This window comes from Physeter macrocephalus, chromosome 21 (genome assembly GCF_002837175.3).
Source record: "Physeter macrocephalus isolate SW-GA chromosome 21, ASM283717v5, whole genome shotgun sequence".
Taxonomy (NCBI): domain Eukaryota; kingdom Metazoa; phylum Chordata; class Mammalia; order Artiodactyla; family Physeteridae; genus Physeter; species Physeter macrocephalus.
This window is the reverse complement of record NC_041234.1, coordinates 102,722,540-102,732,107: the sequence shown is the minus strand read 5'-3', so window position 1 is coordinate 102,732,107 and position 9,568 is coordinate 102,722,540. Positions and strand designations below refer to the sequence as shown.

Here is a 9,568-nt window from a genome sequence, read left to right as displayed (position 1 = left end):
ATATGTGGGGAGGGGAGGGTAGGCTGTGACAAAGTGAGAGAGTGGCATGGACATATATACACTACCAAACGTAGAATAGATAGCTAGTGGGAAGCAGCCGCATAGCACAGGGAGATCAGCTAGGTGCTTTGTGACCACCTAGAGGGGCGGGATAGGGAAGGTGGCAGGGAGGGAGACGCAAGAGGGAAGATATATGGGAACATGTGTATATGAAAAAAAATTTTTTTTTAAAAGACAGATGCTACTTTAGTTAAGTTATCTTAGGAAGTGGAAGTACTGTTTTCTGACTTCAGAGGTAGTGGCTGTGAGAATGCTTTGCACGTTGTCAAAGGCTGTTATGCAAGTGACAAGAGTTTATTTAAGGGGGGAGGAACAAGATAACGGTATGGATTAGGAGATAAAAACTACTGTGTATAAAATAGATAAGCAACAAGGATATATTGTACAGCACAGGGAAATATAACCATTATTTGTAATAACTTTAAATGAAGTATAATCTATAAAAATATTGGATCACTATGTTGTACATCTGAAACTAATAGATTGTAAATCAACTATACTTCAATAAATAAAATAAAATAAGGGAGAGCATATGGTTAAATCATAATCAATATGAACACATCTCTGAAATGCACAAATGGTGTTTACTATTCATTTATTTCAAATAATTAAATAAACCAATTATTTCTTTAAAAAAGAGTTAGTTATTGCTATTAATGACCGCTGATGCCCCCTCAGACACACACACACACACACACAACACCCCTTCCCCAAACTGCCTGAAAATCCACACTTTGGCTCAATTTTCTGTTCCATTTCCCTGCAATATTGCCCTGATGATCTCATTACCAACTCCTGGTAGAGGCTTGTTACTAGCTAATCTAGTTACCTTGGACTCTCCACCATATCCGAGCTCATCCCCCTATAGATTGTTCTGTCATTAACAAGTGTCATCTACATAACTCAAAGTCATGTCCCAGAGCTTTGCAGCAGCCAGCATAGTGATTAAAAAGCAGCCTGATCCAACCAGGACAGGATCCAGATCTCCTTATTCCAAACCAGATTAATTGCCTCATTAATGACAATGCCTCACCTGAGTCCAGTCTATTTTTGCAAAAAAACTGTATAAACTGTATACTCCATATCTTTCTGGGGCCTCGCAGCAGCACTGGAGATGGACACCCCTGTTTACAAAGCAAAGAGGGCAAGTGACCTGTCCTAGATTCACAGAGAGTAGGTAACAGACAATATCAGAATTCAAACCCAAGCCATATCTAGTCCAGGCTCTTTCCCCTACATCACGGCATTAGTTCATAGTTGGATGTGGAGAAAGGAACACACAGAAAATAAATTACTATGCACCTGACCAATGAGAGATTTGGCATGATATATAGCAAAGCCTTTTTCTTATTGGAGTAAAACAAGACCCATGACTTGTAATACGACCTCATTTGTAATCTGGGGGCCAGGAATGAGAAAATTCTCTTTCTGAGATCAGCACTGAGTTCTCCCACAAGTCATTTATTCTTTCCTTTGTTTATTCACTCATTCATTCTATAAACATTTATTGAACACTTTGTACATACTAGGCTCTGTGCTTGGTACTAGTGGATAAGACACAAGGAAGAACAAGACATAGTCTAGGCCCTCAAATGAATTTACCATAGTCTAGAGAGAGAAATTGGAAGCAGACAAGGATAACTCCAAATGCATAGCAAAGTAGGATTCATGCCATAAGTGAGCAACATTCTCTGAGAGTCTACAGAGAACACTCAGATCTCTTTGGTGGAGCGGGAATGACTTCATGGTGTATGAGCTTGACTTATGAAGGATAAGTGGAATTTGAAGAAATGGTAAATGGGTGGGAATGAGGGGCTGCCAGAGAAAGAGAACAGCATGATGTAGGCACAGAGGTAAGAAACCAGATGGGTTAGATGGAAATCAGTGGGTGATTGTATTTCGATGGAGCTGGGATTGGACAAAAGAAAGGAAAGATATAATGGGAAGGTCTGTTTGGGCCAGATTTTGGTAGACTTTGAATATCTCAGCTTCCATCCTTCTCAGAGACCAGCAACAGTGAAGGATTTGGGGAAGACAGCAAAAGATGGATGTTGCTCCCTGGGAGCCAGACGACAAGGAAAAAAAAAATGCCTACCTGGACTACAGAAGGGGAGAAGTCACGCTGAGGCTCCTTGGCAGAGTAGGTAATGATGGCAAATTGCTTCCAGGGAAAAAGCTTAATTTAGTTCACTGAAATGCTTGTCTTGGCACCTTTCCCAGTTCACCTTCTGTGCCTTTACTTGTGCTAAACTCTAAACCTGTAGCATCCTCCTCAGCCCCTCTCCCACCAATTCTGCCTGTTGGGAAAGCTGATGCATTTTTCAAGGTGTCCTCCATGCCCTTTGCCTCAATGGTCCTCGGTTCTCCATAGTTAAAGCCACTGATATCTGTTTCTGCTCAGTCTCTTTCCTGGCTCCTCCTTGGCTCATACCTTTCTAGTTAATCTTCACCAGAGTTAAATCCTTGGTCCTCTTCTCACAGTGTAACTTAAACATCCTATTTCTGGTCCACGTTCATGGGTGCAAGTACTATGTCAATGACTTCTAAATCTACTTCTTCTCTTTTCTGAAACTTAGGTCCACTCATCCAGCTGCCTCTTAGACATCTGTACCTTGATGCGCCACAGTTAACTTCAACTCAAAATTTCTTCCACTATTCCAGAGGAAATAATCCTCCCACACAAAACATACTTTACTACCTAATCTACCACCATATGCTCTATCACCCAAATTAAGCACCTGGAAATTTTTCTTGACCTTCCCCACTCACTGTCCCGCAAACATCCAATCAATCAGCAGTTCCTTAAGCTTCTACTTCTTTAATATTGGCTGACTATGTCTTCTCTTCATCCCAACTGCTGATCTCTCATCTGGATTACTAAAATAACCTTGTTACTGATTTCCTTGACCCCAAATTATGTGCCACAATTCTCATGTAAGCCTTGAATCAATACTCTTCCCAAATATCATCTCTTTCAGGAAGCATTTCCTGATCCCTCCCAAACAGTCCTTTCTTCACATAGATCTTGCTAAGGATATATTGCCAAAGAACCTCATAAATGCTGATACTATGCCCTGTTTCTGTAAAAGGAAATGAGGGAAATGGAGATCAGTGCTTCCAGAAAAATATTTCCAGGCACACACTGCTGTGGAGAATCCTGAGGTACATATGTGCCCAAGGGAAGAGAGTCTTGGGAGGGGGCTCCAAGGCAGAAGCCAACTCTGGAGAGGCCATACTATTCTACCTCCAAACACTAATCCACCTCCAAATTTTCTAACTTTACACTTTTTCTTTAGTTTTCTCACTGAAGATGTGACCCACTGCTGCAGGGATTTGGGAAATAAAATGCATCATTAATCAAAAGTTACTCTTCCCTAAAATAAAATATCAGTTCTATTGGGTACTTAATTGTATTATCAGAATGAGCAGCTCATCCTATTTTACAAGGGTTTTAAACCCTGATCACCTAATAAGTGCAGGAATTATAGTTAATCTAGCTCAAAATTTAATTATGATGAGTCATACATCACAAAGCAAAGTACACAGGGGCAAAACTCTGGTGAAGTCATGTCCAAATGACCTTGACCTCAAGTAGGCTAGCTCTTTCTAAGTGGGAAATTGGAAATCCTTCCTGTTTGTAAGATAGCAAGGCCATCCAAACAAGACCTAGGCCAGTTTACCTCAGAGGTTTTATGGGAAAGCCTGCATTAATCAAATCTTACCATGAGAAAGCCCAGAAGCAATTCTCCCTCTGGACTCTGCCTTTCTAGATCTTGTTAGAGTATTATGCAGTTGGATTTAAAGAACACCACTACAGTGGAGCCAGGCTGGGCCAAGGTATTGAGGAATTCTGTGAGACCTTTAGAATTTCAAGAATGCATCTAAATCTAGATTCAGAGACTCTCCAGACTGACAGGGACCTAAAAGGTGAACAGTTCCTTTAAGTTATATGGCTTTGAGTCCTCTCACTCTCTTGATTGCTTACAGAACTAAGGACATCTTCCAGGTATTTTCTGAGTAAATAATAATAATAATCGGTCAGATGCCTTCATTTGGAATTTTCTACTTTTAATAATGTGGTTTAAGAAGTTATTACCTCTCTGAGCAGTTACTGGCACCTAAATTATTATCTCACAAGTTGTGCTAATTATTTATTTTTATACACATGCAGGTTGAACTCGATTGCATCACTATTAATTAATACTTAATAATTTTTTTTTTATATTTAACCCATTATTTCAACCTATCATGACTTTGGGGAATACTCTTTCTGTAGTCCTGAATAGCTGCTACCTTTCCTTGATCTTTGCCATCTGTACTATTGAAAATGAATCCTTTATTTCCTGCCTGTTTGGAAGTCATGTATAGTTTGCCTCCACCACTTCAAGGGGTACCAAGCTCTAAATACTATTTATTTCCTGCTAAAGCTATTAAGAAGGCTTCCTATTTGTCCTTATCTTTCTTTCTAACCTCTAGTTTGACTTCCTTCTCTTGGTATTTTGGGGCTTAGGGAAAAAGGTTTTATTTTGAGCTTTCCATGATGATAGATATGTTAGTCATATTCCCCTTTCCTCCGTTTTGGTTCTCTATTGCTGTGTAACAAATCACCTAAAGTTTAGTGGCCTAAAGCAACAGTTTTATCTTATTCACAATTTCATGGATCAGGAATTTGGGAAGTTCTTGGCTGGTGATTTGTCTCTGATTCATATGGAGTCTGCTGAAAAGCTAGGTCTGGATACTCCACTTTCAATATAACTTCTGCATCTAAATGTCTGGCACCTCAACGTCTGACACCTTGGTCTGTCTCTCTCTTTCAACATGACACCTCATCCTCTAGGGCCTCTCCACTTGGCTTGAATTTCTCATAGCATTGGTAGCCTCAGGGTTTTCACATGTTGGCTGGCTTTCAAGAGGTAGGAAGTGGAAACTGCCAGACCGGTTAAGAGATATTCGAAGAATGGTCACGGCATCATCTTATTTTACTTTACTGGCTAAAGCAGTCACAGATCGCCTGAAGACTCAAAGAAATGGAGAAATGGACTCTACCTCTTGATGGGAGAGTGATGTTGCAGAACAGCATGTGGAATATGAGATATTGTAGCTATCTTTCGAAAATACAAACGTTTATACCTTGTATAGCTTTCCAGACTTAAAAGTCTTATACTTTAAAATACGTGTAGGAAAAAGTGGACAATGATAGAGAGAGAGAAAGAGAGAGAGAGAGATCAAAATGTTCAAATAAGATCAGTTTCCATACAGAGGAAACTTCAGGAAGAAAAATTCAGTGAATTGGGATATTTAACTGGAAGATAGGATCAAGTAGTGGATAAAACAAGGATTTGAATTCACAAAAATCTGGGTTCAAATCCTGCCACACCTCTTACCAATTTTATATCCAAGGTAAAACAACTCTACACATCAAAAAACATTCATTGAGCACTTTTCATATGTTAAGCATTGTGCTAGAGATACAGAAATGCAATAAGGTTCAAGTCTTAAAGAGGCTCACAGTATAGTAAGGAAGACTGACATGAACAAATATTTGTAATAGAATGTAAGAAATGATATAATAGAGGTACCAAGTACTTTGGTGGCTCAAAAAAAGGAGTTATTAGCCTGGGTGGTTCAGCAAATGCTTCACAGAAAAACTCTTCAGCTGGTCTGAAATTATAAGTAAGAGTTTGCCATACAGAAAGGTAAAAGGGACATTTCAGGAGGAGGGAACAGCCTAAGCAAAGACATAGAGGTATGAAACAACATAGCTTTTTCAAGGAACTGCAAATAGTCATCATGGATTACTTACATAGAAGATCTATAAAAACTTATGTTAATGAAGTAGGCAAATGATCACGGGAGTTTTCGCATCCTATGTGAAGAAATTTGAACTGTATTTCGTTGCCCATAGGAACTTAGATAATGACGTGATCAGATTTGCATAATAGAAATTCATTCTGTAGTAGGCAAAGTGTAAGAAAGATTGAAACAGGCTTATAAAGGCAGGGAGACTTGTAATCATATAGATGAGAAAGACCTAGAACTTGAGCCAATGCAGTTTTAATAGAGAAAAGCAGAACAACCTGAGTAATGCTAAAGAATAAAACTGACAAAATGTCATCATCAAATAGATGTCGGGGTTGGAGAATAGGGGGATCTTTGATAAGACCCATATTTCTGGTGTTGGTAACCAGTTGTTTTGTGTTGCTAATAAAACATACAGGAGGAGATAATAGTTTCTGTGTGAGCTGAAGTACATTTGGGTCAAGCCAGGGAAGATGTCAAATAGGCAGTCAGAAATACTAAAATACTGAATGATCTGGGCTAAAGATAAAGTTTTAGCAGTGATCAAAATAGAAATGGTAACTGAAGCCCTGGAAGTGGATCAGTGTGCAGAGTGAGAAGAAAAAGTAGCACAGGAAAAAACCCTAGAGGAACATCAGTGTGTAAGGGATAAATAGAGGAAGAGGAACCTGCAGTGAAAGGATTACAAGATTTGAAGACATAGCATTAGACACTATCAAAAATTAAACAAAGAGAGAAAAAAAGAAAAAGTTAACACAGTGAGTAATGGGAGAGTTTTTATCAGCCTGAACATGTGATGTTCATTAGAAGGAAAGAAAAGGAGGAGGGGGGACAGAAAAAATATTGGAAGAAAAAATGGCTGAACATTTTCAAAATTAGATGAGAATTATAAACCTACAAATTCAAGAATCTCAATATCCCAAGCACAAAAGCATGAAAAAACGACACTGAGGCATATCATATTCTAATTAATTAAAATTAGTGATAAAGAAAAATCTTAAAAGAATCCAATGGGGAAAAAGCACATATTACATACAGAGGAACAAATACAAGAAAGTCAGCAGACTTCATATTGGAAACAACGCAAGTCAGAAGACATCGGAAGAAAATATCTTTGAAAAACTGGAAAAAAAAGGTTAATCATGCCAACAATAGACAAAAGAAAGCTAGAGTGGCCATATCAATACCTGCAACAGAGATTTCAGACCAAAGAGGGTCATTTCATTCCTACAAATTCTAACATCTTGGGAAGGTTCCACCAACGTAACTACCTTGGATCTGTGGCAAAGGTTTTTCTGTCAAAGAGAACTGACATGTTTGCTCCCGAGTCTAGATTTAACTGTACATCTCAGGCAGCTTTCTAAGTGCTCCCTCTATCTGTGCTTCTGTATACTAACTCTAACTCTTCCCGATAACAGGTTTTAGTCCTCCAAAGGGCTTCTAGTCTCATCTTTACTACTGATGATAATAATAATAATAAGACAGTGTTTGTCTATTTTTTCCTGCTTTAAAAGACAAATAAAAATCTGCTATATGCCAAGAATAAGAAATAATGAAGATATGATCATGCAGTCCCACTCCTGGGCATATATCCAGAGAAAATTATAATTTGAAAAGATACACACATCCCAATGTTCATTGCAGCACTACTTACAATAGCCAAGACATAGAAACATCCTAAATGTCCATCGACAGAAGAACATTTAGAAGATGTGGTACCTATATACAATGGAATACTACTCAGTCATAAAAAAGAATGAAATTATGTCATTTGTAGCAACATGGATAGACCTAGAGATTATCATACTAAGTGAAGTAAGTCAAAAAGAGAAAGACAAACGCCATATGATAGCACTTGTATGTGGAAATTAAAAATGACACAAATGAATTTATCTAAAAAACAGAAACAGGGCTTCCCTGGTGGCGCAGTGCTTGAGAGTCCGCCTGCCGATGCAGGGGACGCGGGTTAGTGCCCCAGTCTGGGAGGATCCCATGTACCGCAGAGCGGCTGGGCCCGTGAGCCATGGCCGCTGAGCCTGAGCGTCCGGAGCCTGTGCTCCGCAACGGGAGAGGCCACAACTGGGGAGGGATGGATTGGGAGTTTGGGATTAGCAGATGCAAACTAGTATATATAGAATGGATAAACAACAAGGTCCTACTGTATATCAAAGGGAACTAGATTCAATATCCTGTGATAAACCATAATGGAAAAGAATATGAAAAAGAATGTATGTATATGTATAACTGAATCACTTTGCTGTACAGTAGAAATTAACATGACATTGTAAATCAACTATCCTTCAATAAAATAAATTTAAAGAAAAAAGAAAAACAAAACAAAACAAAAAACAAAGAGGGTCATTTCATAATGTCAAGGAGTCAATTCATCAAAAATATATAACGATCTTAGATATTATGCACCTAATAACAGAGATTCAAAAATACATGATATAAACACTGATAGAGCTGAAAGGAAAAATAGGCATATTTACAGTTAAAGTTGGAGATTTCAATACACCTTTCTCAATAACTGATAGAAAAGTCGACAGAAAGTCAGTAAGGTTAAAGAAAACTGGAATAGTACCATCAGTAAAATTGACCTACATTACATTTATAGAATACACCACCAAAAAGTATCAGAATAAATACATTTCCAAGTATGTATACTTTTCTCATGACAGACCATATTCTGGCCCATTAAGTAAGCCTAAATATATTTTTCAAAGATTAAAATTATACAAATATGGTCTTTGACCAAATTAGAATTGAAATTAGAAATCAGTAACATAAGGATGTATGAAGAATCGCCAAATATTTTAAAACTAAACAATATGCTTCTAAATAACCCATGGGTCAAATAAGAAATCACACCAAAAAATTTAAAATATTTTGAACGGAATGAACATGATAATGGAAGATATCAAAATTTGTGGGTTTCTGCTAAAGCAGTGGTTGGAGGGAAATTTATACCATGAAAGGTTATATTAGAAAAAAAGAAAAGTCTTACATTAAGTTACCAGAAATCAATGAAATATAAAACAGAAACACATTAGGGAAAATCAATGTGACCAAATCTAGTTCTTTGAGAAGATTAATTAAATTAATAACCTCTAGCCAAACTGACCAGGAAAAAAAATAAAGAAGACACAATTTACCAATACCGGGAATGAGGTGACACCACTACAGATTCTACAAGTAATAAGGGATACAAAAGAATATTATAAACAATTTAAGCCAATAGTTTCAACAATGTAGAAGAAATGGACAAATCTTTAAAAGACAGAAACTACCAAAGCTCAGAAGAAAAGGATAACTTGAAGTGTCCAAATGTATTAAAGATATTAAAGAATTTGTAGTTTCAAACCTTCCCACAAAGAAAATTCTAGCCCTCAGTGGCTTTTCTGGTAAATTCTACCAAATATTAAAGCAAGAAATAATACCAGTTCTACACAAACATTTACAGAAAAATTAAAATGAGGGAACGCTTTAAAACTTCATCTATGTGCCAGCGTTACCTTGATACCAAAACCAGTCAAAGTCATCACAACAAAAGTATAGACCAATATCCTTCACAAACATATACACAAAAATTCTTAACAAATTTTAGCAAATCACACCCAGTAATATATTTAAAAGATATTACGTTATGGGCTTCCCTGGTGGCGCAGTGGTTGCGCGTCCGCCTGCCGATGCAGGGGAACCGGGTTCG

At 37.7% G+C, this 9,568-nt stretch overlaps 1 protein-coding gene and 1 long non-coding RNA gene across 3 annotated transcripts in view; one reads left to right on the top strand and one right to left on the bottom strand.

The window, feature by feature from the left end:
• Nucleotides 1-9,568, bottom strand: part of ARHGAP36 (Rho GTPase activating protein 36) — a 165,697-nt gene that overhangs the window by 61,209 nt on the left and 94,920 nt on the right. The gene's annotated exons all lie outside the window — the stretch shown is intronic.
• The window catches only part of LOC129391734 (uncharacterized), a 44,468-nt gene that overhangs the window by 30,143 nt on the left and 4,757 nt on the right, over nucleotides 1-9,568 (top strand). For both annotated transcript variants that reach the window (XR_008616382.1, XR_008616383.1), the window contains exon 2: nucleotides 2,065-2,204. This is a non-coding gene — a long non-coding RNA (uncharacterized lncRNA). The remainder of the gene's footprint in view (nucleotides 1-2,064; nucleotides 2,205-9,568) is intronic.